The sequence below is a fragment of the Panulirus ornatus genome, chromosome 17 (assembly GCF_036320965.1).
Source record: "Panulirus ornatus isolate Po-2019 chromosome 17, ASM3632096v1, whole genome shotgun sequence".
Classification (NCBI taxonomy): Eukaryota; Metazoa; Arthropoda; class Malacostraca; order Decapoda; family Palinuridae; genus Panulirus; species Panulirus ornatus.
The window spans coordinates 39,328,535-39,344,027 of record NC_092240.1 but is presented as its reverse complement, the minus strand read 5'-3'; the positions used below and the strand labels follow the sequence as shown (position 1 = coordinate 39,344,027).

At 43.6% G+C, this 15,493-nt stretch overlaps 1 protein-coding gene across 2 annotated transcripts in view; it reads left to right on the top strand.

Moving 5' to 3' along the window:
- Nucleotides 1-15,493, top strand: part of LOC139754689 (hematopoietic prostaglandin D synthase-like) — an 83,440-nt gene that overhangs the window by 24,443 nt on the left and 43,504 nt on the right. The window contains exon 1 of one of the 2 annotated variants that reach the window (XM_071672251.1): nt 6,160-6,262. The exons of the other annotated variant lie outside the window; for it this stretch is intronic. The gene's annotated coding sequence lies outside the window, so the exon portion shown is untranslated. Of the gene's footprint in view, nt 1-6,159; nt 6,263-15,493 lie in introns of those variants that run through there. 2 annotated transcript variants of the gene reach the window in all.

Genomic DNA, 15,493 nt, shown 5'->3' with positions numbered 1-15,493 from the left:
TTTCATGTGTGGCGGGGTGGCGACGAGGATGGACGAAGGCATCAAGTATGAATATGTGCATGTGTATATATGTACATGTCTCTGTATGCATATGTATAGGTATGTATATGTGCGTGTGTGGAAATGTATGTATGTACATGTGTATGTAGGTGGGTTGGGCTATTCCTTCGTCTGCTTCTTATATTAGCCTACTTTAGGAACTCAGTTCATCGATCAGTTCGAAGGGAAGGATGAACTCATGGTCTGACTACGGACGGGTTACTGCGGCCATGATTCGAACCTCTAGAGAGGCTGCCAGGGAATGCGTCACGGACATTAGTGCGCACCTCTTCACCACGAAAGTCAACTCGTGTTGATATATTTTGAGTGATGATCTTTTAGCAAGTAAAATACTGTTTGTATCCTGTACAGTCTGTCTCTTGTCCTCTGTCACCATGACAGAAAAATATAAGTATAATAGGAAGAGGTTTCCATCACGACTCATATATATCCCAGATGTGTTCGTATATTCTATTTTTATAGAATCAGTATTGAATGACTAACACTATCCTGTTTATGAGAGTCAGAAACTCACATGTGTGATGCAATACTTATGTTTTCCACTGCTGCCACCTGGTGAATAGTGTGCACAGTATCTGTTTATCTCAGTCACTCACTCCATCAAGAAAGAAACTCAGATAATTCAAAACACTAAAATTTAGCTTAACCGGAGGCGCATCGTTGATTCCACCGACGGTATTATCCAGACCATAATTATTGAAACAATATCAGCAAGTTAAAGGTTCACTTCTTCTTAACGGGGCTTCATCCTCCTCACTGTCACTGACCTCGGTATCCAGAAGTTCCACAAACTCAAGATCTCGCTACTCCCAGACCATTTCTTCATATTTTACTGTGAACTCGTCTTTTAAACCCAAATAACTCGAACCACAAACGCTCTTTCACACATAATCTGCTTCATGAATGGTTTTGACGTTCTGTGCCTCACCTGCTTTATTTCTTCTTTGGTGGAGGAAGCAGGATGTCTAGGTCAGAGAAGTGGATGCAGGTAAGGCCACCGTGGTCACTTACCACACAATGAGACTCCACCTCTGTTTAAGCTTGCACATGGATCCTACGAGGGTGGACATTTAATCGAGGACCGGGTATTCTGAGCATGCGGCTTTAAACGTGGCGTGGATTTGAAGCCACGAATCACAACCAACCACAAATGTAACTTGGCATAATGAAGGGGCTTGTAAACAAAAGTCCTCTTTGCTAAGAAGCGTTAGAACACTGGACGTCACACTAAAAACCTACGCAGCTTACTCTGTGCAGTGTAACTGCAAAGTCGTAGAAAATGATTGTGTTGGAGAGAAGCAAGGGTCTTCCGCCTTCCCGGGGCTGGTCGAGTACATCCGCTGAACCCCATCCCACAGTCGGTGTCGGAAGCACTGGTGACGCGCACCACGTCCCAGAGACAGCGTTGGTGGCTGAGGTGTGGTTCTGTACACACTCCTGCTGCTGCACTGGCGGGGCTGAGGAGGGCCGGGTGCTTGCGTTTGGCAGTATGTAATAACGGTCTTATAATGCCGTTTACTGGGGACCAACCCTGCCCGTGCATATTTGTCTCGCGGTTTGTAACTTTAGATTTGTGTGTGCATCTCTCTCTCTCTCTCTCTCTCTCTCTCTCTCTCTCTCTCTCTCTCTCTCTCTCTCTCTCTCTCTCTCTCTCTCTCCTTTGTGGTCGACAGGCTTCAATTGCTTTGACTGATACGTTACTTAACGCCATAAGTCCGTCATTTGTGTGTGTGTGTGTGTGTGTGTGTGTGTGTGTGTGTGTGTGTGTGTGTGTGTGTGTGTGTGTGGCGAGAGTGTGTGGTTATGTGCCCAGTGTGTATGATGACTTTGTAATTCAATGTGCTGGACTTAAATGTCTGAGTGCATAATGAGTTTTTATATCTGAGTCTAAGAATAATGTATTTTGCTTGACTGAGGACTTAGGAATGGGGGTAAGACCTTATTTGGCAAGGAACCGATTTATACTGACCGTAAAGTGACCGTACAGTAAATGTATCCTATACAAAAAACTGGTTTCCGAGGCAAAACTGATTATTCTCACGAACTGATGGCACACAAAATTTTCGGAAGCGATCGTGAGACGGAATACCTTTCCATGGGAAGAGGATTACAGACCTTTCAGAGCGAACTTTCGTAAAGCTTTGGACTTGTATTATCATTTTAGTTGCAGATGCCAATGATCTTGAGGTATGGAGCCTAAATGTACCAAATGACGTTCTACATATGTTACTCACGGAAACAAACGTTTAATGGTCATGTCACTCGAGATGATGGCAAGAAGCTCCCAGCTGAGTTGTTGTTCATTTTAACAGCCAACAATTTCTTTGAAACAAGTGACCTTTTGGAATTTCGAGTTTGTGTAACAATTATTCGGTAAATCTAGACGAAAATTAAGTGAATATAAGAATTCTGAAGTAAACTTTTCTGAAACAGTGTAATCTTGCTGTCTTAGATTTATGCATCTCTGCTATTGCTTTTTTTTCATTATTTCCTTAAAGCGATTTGTGAAAATTTACAAACGTGTGTGATATGAGTTAATTCTCTTCATAACAAAAGAAAATATAACTCTCCCTTTAACCTCTATCCAATAGTGTCTATTGACGTTCGTACATATATTTCAAGGAGTAAAGAAGAAAGGTTGATATATGTTTGAGAGACACACTAACAAACACAGAAGCTGAGTGCCTGAGTTCACAGAATTTCTTGCTGAAGTGAATCTACAGGTGACTCATGGCAGATGAATGCACATCGAGCGTGAGTGGCAGCGTCATCCGGGCAATAAGTTCAAGCTTTCTCCCTGGCGGTGAAAGCAGAACTTTCCAAGTTACAGGTTTCTAAGTTAAACTATTCCCAGGTAAACGTTTAACAAGTAAAGGTTAGATATCTAAAGAAAACGTTTCTAAAGTACTGTATTTTAAAGCAAAGGTCAAGGTACGGTTTCTGTAGTAACGGTGATCAGTGATCACGTCTGTACTTCATATATTTGGTGGTTTGAAAGGGTTTATGGCTAGCAGACACCTGCAAGCTTCTCCTCTCACACTCTGACACCTCAAGATCACACTCGCTCAGTCTGTACAGTACACGGCTGCTTATCTTGAAGGTTCCATCTTAGGTTAAGTAGTGAAGTTGCTCACAAGTCGCACCTGCGCTAGGATCTCCCTTTATCGCAATACTCAACTACCGTCCTTCCATACCATAACTATGCGCTTACCGTCCCCTCACCATATTCCACCAACCCCCATACCATACCCCAACTATACCCCTACCATCCACCAATACCATAGCCATCCATACTCGACTATCATCTCCCCACCTATCCTCTACTATACCCCCAACACCTTGTAATCAGCCATTTACTTACGATATCCCCCACCATCCCCCGTTCCATAGCCCCAGCTTCTCCCAATAATACCCAACCATTCACTTACGATATCCCTCTACCATACACCCTATGTCCTCCCTTCCGCTATCCCCACCATAGACCATCCATTCGCCCAAGGCATTTCTTCTCATCGTCGATTCCTCATGTTTGCTCAAGCTCTCCTCCGCAGCCTCCTCCTCTTCTTCCTCCCCCAAGACCTCTCCATGAGACCAAAAACACCCCCTCACCTGTCATACCTTCTCCCTCCTCCTGCGATATAACGCGGAGGTTCTTAATTTCCAATGTTGGCACTAGGCGAATCAGCGCTCCAAAGTAAGAGAAGCCAGAGACCGGTAATGGAAGCCTGTCTCTGCCGTGTTATACAACTACTCGGCAGTTGTTACAACCCAATAGCCAATAGGTGTCACAATCCAACAGCTGGCAGTCGTCACAACCCAACAGCCAATATTTGTCACATCCCAACAGCCAATACTCATCACAACCCATCTAGACTGTTTGAGTGAAGCATTAATCACGGCGGTCAGCTGTGTAGTTAATTCATAAGAGAATTCCTTGAACAGTCTCACTGGAAGATCAATGGGTGTGGTCAAGCGTTTGGTTTAAGGCTCTGAAGGCAATTAACTACGTGATATTTCTCCTCTGTGCTCGGGGGAGATGGAGTTGGTAGGTATGCTGGGGAGGGAGCTGATGTCGAGCTGCGGTGATCTGCAGCAAATATTGGCAAAGTGGTTGCTAATTTGATGTGCAGCCACCTCACTGCTAAGTTGCTCTACTGAACGAAGGGGAGAAGCTTTCGCTTGTCAGCCGGTTACTTCTTCTCTGTGTTTGTTTACAAGCGTTCTGGTGGTCGTCGTGACACTTCCCTGGTGCTGAGTGTGCGTTACCAAGTGTACCAGTGGTAGACGTGACCTTCCCTTGATGCTGTGTGTCTTATCAAATGTTCGTGAGTTGGTCGTGACCAATCCCTGGTGCTGCAGTTGTCAGGCAGTCAATCATCTAGTGACGTGACCAAACCATGATAGTGTGTGTGTTGCCAAGTGTTCCTGTGATGGTTGTGATGATGCAAAGTAAACGTCTATAATGTAAGGGCAGTAACATGCAGTGTAATACTAGATATTTTCGTTTACACTCCGATTAGAAAATACAACGACAATCAGACTTGGAAAAGAAGGTTGATAGGAATTATGGAATAGAGTTGTTACTAGTCGTAAGGTCATGTCAATCAACATTTCTATGTCGCATGTGATAACACTGGAAGGACTTGACATGAAGTGAGTTGCTCGACAATACATTTCACAGAATTCTCGTTCGGACTCCGTCATCTCTGTACCTCCGCCATCTGCAGGTCTCCACGACCTTGAGGAAGTGAAAGACACAGTTGACTCATAACATCGTGTCCGTCACGTGAAACAGTATAGTGAGAGAGATATCATCAAGAACTGACTGAGAGATTCCCGTACAACTGTTATGAACGAGTTGATAATGTACGTTCTCCGACATGATTTTCTGTTGCTGTATCGCAGACATCAACGCTACGTTCACGTGGGAAATACTGAGCCAGGGAATCCTTCCAAGCGCCTGACTACACCCAGCTAACAGTACCTCGCCACAGTCATGATAGGAACACTTAGCAACGCACACAGTATCATGGTTTGGTCACCTCCACTAGAGGAATACGTGACAATACACACAACACCAGGGACTGGCCACGTCCTCATGATACACACAACACCAGGGACTGGCCACGTCCTCATGATACACACATCACCAGGAACTGGCCACGTCCTCATGATACACACAGCACCAGGGACTGGCCACGTCCTCATGATACACACAGCACCAGGGACTGGCCACGTCCTCATGATACACACAGCACCAGGGACTGGCCACGTCCTCATGATACACACATCACCAGGGACTGGCCACGTCCTCATGATACACACAGCACCAGGGACTGGCCATGTCCTCATGATACACACAGCACCAGGGACTGGCCATGTCCTCATGATACACACAGCACCAGGGACTGGCCATGTCCTCATGATACACACAGCACCAGGGACTGGCCACGTCCTCATGATACACACAGCACCAGCGATTGGTTACGACCAACACATGGACATTCAGGAAGACACACAGCATCAAGGGAAAGGTCACAACCGCCACAACAGAGCTTGACAACACACAGAACCCACGACCCTTTGCCGCAAACATCACAACAACCTTCCGCCGCGTATGCTAAACAAGTGTTTCACTTCCGACGATACATAAAATTTTGACTCTGGGCACTTCCCAAACATGAGACCTTCAACACTTCCCACACATCTGAACTCCGACAATACTCATACGATTGACCTCCGACTCTACCCAGAAGTTTGACTTCCGACACGAAACAGACATTTAACCTCCACCATTAAACATACGTAAGTCATGAACAATATAAACATTATGGACTGAAAAGAAATAATGTTTATATATAAGTATATAAAGAAGGGCAGATTGAAGATGACCCACATCAGAATACAAACTTGAAGTTATCATATAGATAACCTTATTATGAGTAGAAATATGAGGTCACACTGCAAGTAAGTGTACATACAAGAGGTTTCAATATAAATGACCTACACAGAAGTACATAAAGTCACATCTTAAATGATATACACTAGTGTTAAGAATGTCAAGGAATTCCTTCACTTAACTCGCAAGCTATGTACCATCTAGTCCGTCGTTGACCAAGATATTCACTGATGTTGTCCATCAAGCTACTGTGGCAAGTCTCCAGGTTGTAAAGCTCTGGTAACGCAGCTCCCAGACCAGCAGGTCAGTTATGCTGCAGGTGAACAGTCTGGCAGGTGACCTGAGATGATACATGAATGAATGTATTATATTTTTGCTTTGTCGCTGTCTCCCGCGTTTGCGAGGTAGCGCAAGGAAACAGACGAAAGAAATAGCCCAACCCACCCCCATACACATGTATATACATACACGTCCACACACGCAAATATACATACCCATACATCTCAATGTACACATATATATACACACATAGACACATACATATATACCCATGCACACAATTCACACTGTCTGCCTTTATTCATTCCCATCGCCACCTCGCCACACATGGAATACCATCCCCCTCCCCCCTCATGTGTGCGAGGTAGCGCTTGGAAAAGTCAACAAAGGCCCCATTCGTTCACACTCAGTCTCTAGCTGTCATGCAATAATGCCCGAAACCACAGCTCCCTTTCCACATCCAGGCCCCACACAACTTTCCATGGTTTACCCCAGACGCTTCACATGCCCTGATTCAATCCTCTGACAGCACGTCAACCCCGGTATACCACATCGATCCAATTCACTCTATTCCTTACACGCCTTTCATCCTCCTGCATGTTCAGGCCCCGATCACTCAAAATCTTTTTCACTCCATCTTTCCACCTCCAATTTGGTCTCCCACTTCTCGTTCCCTCCACCTCCGACACATATATCCTCTTAGTCAATCTTTCCTCACTCATTCTCTCCATGTGGCCAAACCATTTCAAAACACCCTCTTCTGCTCTCTCAACCAAGCTCTTTTTATTTCCACACATCTCTCTTACCCTTACATTACTTACTCGATCAAACCACCTCACACCACACATTGTCCTCAAACATCTCATTTCCAGCACATCCACCCTCCTGCGCACAACTCTATCCATAGCCCACGCCTCGCAACCATACAACATTGTTGGAACCACTATTCCTTCAAACATACCCATTTTTGCTTTCCGAGATAATGTTCTCCACTTCCAAACATTCTTCAAGGCTCCCAGAATTTTCGCCCCCTCCCCCACCCTATGATTCACTTCCGCTTCCATGGTTCCATCCGCTGAGAGATCTATTCCCAGATATCTAAAACACTTTACTTCCTCCAGTTTTTCTCCATTCAAACTTACCTCCCAATTGACTTGACCCTCAACCCTACCGTACCTAATAACCTTGCTCTTATTCACATTTACTCTTAACTTTCTTCTTTCACACACTTTACCAAACTCAGTCACCAGCTTCTGCAGTTTCTCACATGAATCAGCCACCAGCGCTGTATCATCAGCGAACAACAACTGACTCACTTCCCAAGCTCTCTCATCCACAACAGACTTCATACTTGCCCCTCTTTCCAAAACTCTTGCATTCACCTCCCTAACAACCCCATCCATAAATTAAAATTAAACAACCATGGAGACATCACACATCCCTGCCGCAAACCTACATTCACTGAGAACCAATCACTTTCCTCTCTTCCTACACGTACACATGAATGTATATTGCAATAATATTGAGGACAATATTTGGTGTGAGGTGCTTTGATCGAGTGAGTAATGAAAGGGTAAAAGATGTGTGGTAAGAAAAAGAGTGTGGTTGAAAGAGCAGAAGAGGGTGTGTTGAAATGGTTTGGTCACGTGTAGAGAATGAGTGAGGAAAGATTGACAAAGAGGATATATGTGTCAGAGGTGAAGGGAACAAGGAGAAGTGGGAGACCAAATTGGAGGTGGAAGGATTGAGTGAAAAAGATTTTGAGCGATCGGGGCCTGAACATGCAGGAGGGTGAAAGGCGTGCAAGGAATAGAGTAAACTGGAACGATGCGGTATTCCAGGCTCGACTTGCTGTCAATAGATTGAACCTAGGCATGTGAAGCGTCTGGGGTAAACCATGGAAAGGTCTGTGGGGCCTGGATGTGGAAAGGGAGCTGTGGTTTGGGTGCATTATACGTGACAGCTAGAGACTGAGTGTGAACGAAGGTGGCCTTTGTTGTCTGTTCCTGGCGCTGCTTCGGTTGAGGGGGTGGGGATGCTGTTACGTGAGTGGGGTGGCGACGTAAATGGATGAAGGCAGCAATTATGGATATGTACATGTGCATATATGTATATGTCTGTGTATGTATATGTATGTATACGTTGAAATGTATATGTAGATGTGAGTGTGTGGAGGTTTATGTATATACATGTGTATGTGGGTGGGTTGGGCCATTCCTCGTCTGTTGCCTTGCGCTACTTCGCTAACGCGGAAGACGAAAATTAAGTATAATGAATAGATAGATAAATGAATGAATAAATAAAAAAAAATATATATATATATGAATATTTATCTATTTGTTTGTTTATTATACTCTGACGCTGTCTCCCGCGTTAGCGAGGTGGCGCAAGGAAACAGACGAAAGAATGGCCCAACCCACCCACATACACATGTATATACGTACACGTCCACACACGCACATATACATACCTATATATTTCAACGCATATATATATATATATATATATATATATATATATATATATATATATATATATATATATATATATATATATATAAACATATATATATATAATCCATACTTGCTGCCTTTATTCATTTCCGTCGCCACCCTAACCACACATGAAATGACAATCCCTTCCTCCCCGCATGCGCGCGAGGTAGCGCTAAGGAAAGACAACAAAGGCCAAATTCATTCACACACAGTCTAGTTGTCATGTATAATGCACCGAAACCACAGCTCCCTTTCCACATCCAGGCCCCACAAAACTTTCCATGGTTTACACAAGACGCTTCACATGCCCTGGTTCAATCCACTGACAGCACATCGACCACCCCGGTACACCACATCGTTCCAATTCACTCTATCCCTTGCACGCCTTTCACCCTCCTGCATGTTCATGCCCCGATCGCTCAAAATCTTTTTCACTCCATCCTTCCACCTCCAATTTGGTCTCCCACTTCTCGTCGTTCCCTTCACCTCTGACACATATATCCTCTTTGTCAATCTCTCCTCACTCATTCTTCCCATGCGACCAAACCATTTTAATACACCCTCTTCTCTCTCAACCACACTCTTTTTATTTCCACACATCTCTCTTACCCTTTTATTATCTACTCAGTCAAACCACCTCACACCACATATTGTCCTCAAACATATCATTTCCAACACATCCACCCTCCTCGGCACAACCCTATCTATAGTCCACGCCTCGCAACCATATAACATTGTTGGAACCACTATTCCTTCAAACATACCCATTTCTGCTTTTCGAGATAATGTTCTCGCCTTCCACACATTTTTCAACGCTCCCAGAACTTTCGCCTCCTCCCCCACCCTGTGACTCACTTCCGCTTCCATGGTTCCATCCACTGCCAAACCAACTCCCAGGTACCTAAAACACGTCACATCCTCCAGTTTTTCTCCATTCAAACTTGCCTACCAATTGACTTGTCCCTCAACCCTAGTGTACCTAATAACCTTGCTCTTATTCACATTTACTTATAGCTTTCTTCTTTCACACACTTTGCCAAACTCAGTCACGAGCTTCTGCAGTTTCTCACTGGAATCAGCTACCAGCGCTATATCATCAGCGAACAACAAATGACTCACTTCCCCAGCTCTCTCATCCACAATAGACTGCATACTTGCCCCCTCTCCAAAACTCTTGCACTCACCTCCCTAACAAACCCATCCATAAACAAATTGAACAACCATTGAGACATCATGCACCCCAGCCGCAAACCAACATTCAATGAGAACCAATCACTTTCCACTCTTCCTACTCGTACACATGCCTTAGATCCTCGATAAAAAACGTTCACTGCTTCTAACAACTTGCCTCCCACATCATATTCTCTTAATACCTTCCACAGAGCATCTCTATCAACTCTATCATATGCCTTCTCCAGATCCATAAATGTTACATACAAATCCATTTGTTTTTTCTAACTATTTCTTACGTACATTCTTCAAAGGAAACACGTGATCCACACATCCTCTACCACTTCTGAAAACATGCTGCTCTTCCCCAATCTAATGTTCTGTACATGCCTTCACCCTCTCAATCAATACCCTCCCTTATAATTTCCCAGTAAAACTTATACCTCTGTAATTTGAACACTCACCTTTATCCCCTTTGCCTTTGTACAATAGCACTATGCATGCATTCCGCCAATCCTCTGGCACTTCACCATGAGCCATACATATTTTGAATATCCTCATCAACCAGTCAGCAGCACAATCACCCCCTTTTTTTCAATAAATTCCACTGCAATACCATCCAAACCCGCCGCCTTACCGGCTTTCATGTTCCGCAAAGCTTTCACTATCTCTTCTCTGTTTACCAAATCATTCTCCCTGACCTTCTCACTTCGCACACCACCTCGACCCAAACACCCTATATCTGCCACTTTGTTATCTAACGCATTCAACAAACCTTCAAAATACTCACTCCATCTCCTCACATCACCACTACTTGGTATTACCTCCCCATTATCCGATCCCCTTCACCGATGTTCCCATTTGTTCTCTTGTCCTAAGCACTTTATTTACCTCCTTCTAAAACATCTTTATATTCTCCCTAAAATATAGTGATACTCTCTAATCATAACTGAAATTTTACCCTCTTTTTCACCTTTTGCAAATTTCTCTTAAGCTCCTGCCTCTTTCTCTTATACATCTCTCAGTAATTTGCACTATTTACCTACGAAAATCGTCAAATTGCCTCTCTCTTCTCTTTCACTAATAATCTTACTTCTTCATCCCACCACTCACTACCCTTTCTAATCTGCCCACCTCCCACACTTCTCATGCCACAAGCATCTTTTGCGCAAGCCATCAATGCTTCCCTAAATACATCCCATTCCTCCCCCACTCCCCTTGCGTCCTTTGCTCTCACCTTTCTCCATTCTGCACTCAGTCTCTCCTGGTACTTCCTCACACAAGTCTCCTTCCCAAGCTCACTTGCTCTCACCACTCTCGTCACCCCAACATTCTCTCTTCTTTTCTGAAAACCTCTACAAATCTTTACTTTCGCCTCCACAAGATAATGATCAGACAACCCTCCAGTTGCACCTCTCAGCACATTAACATCCAAAAGTCTCTGTTTCAAACACCTATCAATTAACACGAAATCCAGTAACGCTCTCTAGCCATCTCTCCTACTTACATACGTATGTTTATGTATATCTTTCTTTTTATACCAGGTATTCCCAATCACCAGTCCTTTTTCTGTACACAAATCTACAAGCTCTTCACTATTTCCATTTGCAACACTGAACACCCCATGTACACCAATTATTCCCTCAACTGCCACATTACGCACCTTTGCATTCAAATCACCCATCTCTATAATCCTGTCTCGTGCATCAAAACTGCTAACACACTCGCTCAGCTGCTCCCAAAACACTTGCCTCTTATGATCTTTCTTCCCATGCCCAGGTGCATAGGTACCAATAATCACCTATCTCTCTCCATTCACTTTCAGTTTTACCCATATCAATCTAGAGTTTACTTTCTTACACTCTATCACATACACCCACAACTCCTGTTTCAGGAGTAGTGCTACTCCTTCCTTTGCTCTTGTCCTCTCACCAACAAATGACTTTACTCCCAAAACATTTTCAAACCACTCCTCCCCTTTACCCTTGAGCTTCCTTTCACTTAGAGCCCAAACATCCACGTTCCTTTCCTCAAACATACTACCTATCTCTCCTTTTTTCTCATCTTGGTTACATCTACACACATCCCCAATCTGGGCCTTCGAGGAGGAAGAGCACTCCCTGCGTGACTCCTTCTTCTGTTTCCCCTTTTAGAAAGTTAGAATACGAGGAGGGAAGGGTTTCTAGCTCCCCGCTTCCGTCCCCTTTAGCCGCCTTCAACGACACGCGGGAAATGCGTGGGAAGTATTCTTTCTCCCCTATATCTTTTTGTGACGTTCCTTATTTAGTAAGGTAATTGTATAGCCAGGTATGTGTCCAAAACCACAGCCAACCTCACCATCATAATCACCATCACCACGCCCACTACCACCAACACCATCCATGCTACAACTCCAAGCACTGTTATCACTTCTACCAGCAACACCACTACCACTGCCATCACAACCACCTCTACAGCTACCGCCACCACCACCTCCACTTGCTTTAATCAACTACTACATACCAGTCATTCAGCACCACGCATTCTATTCCATCTCCTGACCCACTACCCGTCATAGCCTCTAATCTACACACGTTTAGTGCTGTTCTCTGTACACATTTTTAGTCTCACTTCTGTATAACAGATTTCATTGTGTATTTTGTTTCTATAAACGTTATCATCAGAGACCTCAATTACCTACAAAAAGAGACAAGACTATTATCTTATCGTGTGATCCCATTTCAAGATCAAAATGTATTATAGCAATGTCTGTGACCATTTTCCCCTTAATGATTAGTTCTAGAGGAATAACAATCTTGAACACACATCAAATATTTCCATCTAGATTTCTTATACCATAATATAACATACCAATAATTCATAATTTCGTTGAGGAATAAGTCAAATTATCATGGTGGTTTTGGCATCGTTGCTCCTATTTGTCATATATGTTCGCCTTAGATAATTAATATCATGTGGACTCTATGTATTCTTACTTACCCGTTACTTCCTATTATTCTTATCTCTTTTATCAGGAAGAGACATTTCTTATCTATGTATACGTCTTCAATAATTAGTTGACATAACTGGAGAAGGCATATGATAGAGTTGATAGAGATGCTCCGTGGAAGGTATTAAGAATATATGGTGTGGGAGGCAAGTTGTTAGAAGCAGTGAAAAGTTTTTATCGAGGATGTAAGGCATGTGTACGTGTAGGAAGAGAGGAAAGTGATTGGTTCTCAGTGAATGTAGGTTTGCGGCAGGGGTGTGTGATGTCTCCATGGTTGTTTAATTTGTTTATGGATGGGGTTGTTAGGGAGGTGAATGCAAGAGTTTTGGAAAGAGGGGCAAGTATGAAGTCTGTTGGGGATGAGAGAGCTTGGGAAGTGAGTCAGTTGTTGTTCGCTGATGATACAGCGCTGGTGGCTGATTCATGTGAGAAACTGCAGAAGCTGGTGAGTGAGTTTGGTAAAGTGTGTGAAAGAAGAAAGTTAAGAGTAAATGTGAATAAGAGCAAGGTTATTAGGTACAGTAGGGTTGAGGGTCAAGTCAGTTGGGAGGTGAGTTTGAATGGAGAAAAACTGGAGGAAGTGAAGTGTTTTAGATATCTGGGAGTGGATCTGGCAGCGGATGGAACCATGGAAGCGGAAGTGGATCATAGGGTGGGGGACGGGGCGAAAATTCTGGGAGCCTTGAAGAATGTGTGGAAGTCGAGAACATTATCTCGGAAAGCAAAAATGGGTATGTTTGAAGGAATAGTGGTTCCAACAATGTTGTATAGTTGCGAGGCGTGGGCTATGGATAGAGTTGTGCGCAGGAGGATGGATGTGCTGGAAATGAGATGTTTGAGGACAATGTGTGGTGTGAGGTGGTTTGATCGAGTAAGTAACGTAAGGGTAAGAGAGATGTGTGGAAATAAAAAGAGCGTGGTTGAGAGACCAGAAGAGGGTGTTTTGAAATGGTTCGGGCACATGGAGAGAATGAGTGAGGAAAGATTGACCAAGAGAATATATGTGTCGGAGGTGGAGGGAACGAGGAGAAGAGGGAGACCAAATTGGAGGTGGAAAGATGGAGTGAAAAAGATTTTGTGTGATCGGGGCCTGAACATGCAGGAGGGTGAAAGGAGGGCAAGGATAGAGTGAATTGGATTGATGTGGTATACCGGGGTTGACGTGCTGTCAGTGGATTGAATCATGGCATGTGAAGCGACTGGGGTAAACCATGGAAAGCTGTGTAGGTATGTATATTTGCGTGTGTGGACGTATGTATATACATGTGTATGGGGGTGGGTTGGGCCATTTCTTTCGTCTGTTTCTTTGCGCTACCTCGCAATCGCGGGAGACAGCGACAAAGCAAAAAAAAAAAAAGAAAAAAACTCCACAAAACACACATACTTTATCTTTTTGTCAAGGCTAATTACCGCCGAGCTGGCGTGCCTTCAGGGACTGGGAACACGCAAGCCACAGCCATATTGCTCTTACCACCGTCACACGGTACCCTTGCGCGGGTCGCTGTTACCCATCACTCGGCGTCATGGGATGGGTCTGTCCCACCCATAATTTGGTGTCATGAGCTGGGGTCTTTGTTACCCATCGCTATCTTATCCTGACGCTAAGTAATGGGTAACAGTGACCCATCTCATGACAAGTGATGGGTAAGAGAGACCCATCCCATGACGTAAAGTGATGGGTAACAGCGACCCATCCATAACGTTAAGTGATGGGGGTAACAGGAATGTGGCTATGGGTAGTGTGACTCCAGTGCGTAAGGCAAGTCCTGTGTCGGTAATTACCCTTAAGAAAAGAAAAGAGGCAAATATGTGTGTGTTTCTGTAATTATGAGAACAAATTGCTGAAACGGTAGATGTAGGCAGGAAATGTCTCTTCTCTGTAATAATATAATAAGACGCAACAAGTATATAAGAAAACAGTAAAGATGATATAAGAATCATATCAGACGAACATTTCTGAAAATTACTGATAACAGAAGCCATTACCATTATGAACACTTTGATCTAACATTGTTCAACAAAATTAGGAGTTCAAGATTTTTTTCTAGAATGATAGCAAGAAAATGATAAAAGACTTCTGTAAGCGATGATAACCTGGGAATATGATACAATTCAATAACAGATCTTATGGGAATGAAAATATCTAAATACAACGTTCCTATAAGCAAAATGTACATTGAAAACTCATACAGAGGTGAGATTAAAAGTGTGTATAGAGAACAGCAGCAAATGAGTATAAGTTAAAAGCTATGACTGGTGGGTCAGGAGACTGAGGGAAATGAGTGGTACTAAATGACTGGTATTTAACGCAAGTTGAGTCTCTGTGAGAAAAGAAGACAACAGGAGCCCTGACTAGCCCAGTATTGGGTTGTCTGAAAAGATAAAGAATTCAACTTGAGAAAATGTAATTCTGCTCAGCAGTTTTATAAGCTGTCACCGACTCCCCGCTGCTGTACATTAGCCTTCTAATGTCCCCGTTACTGCTGTCGTTTGTACAGTGTATTTCTGGCGTTTTTCTCAGAGCATACCTGAATTTATGAAATATTTGTCTAAACGACTTTTGAAGGTATTCATAGTCTTAGTATTCACTATGTCTGACGG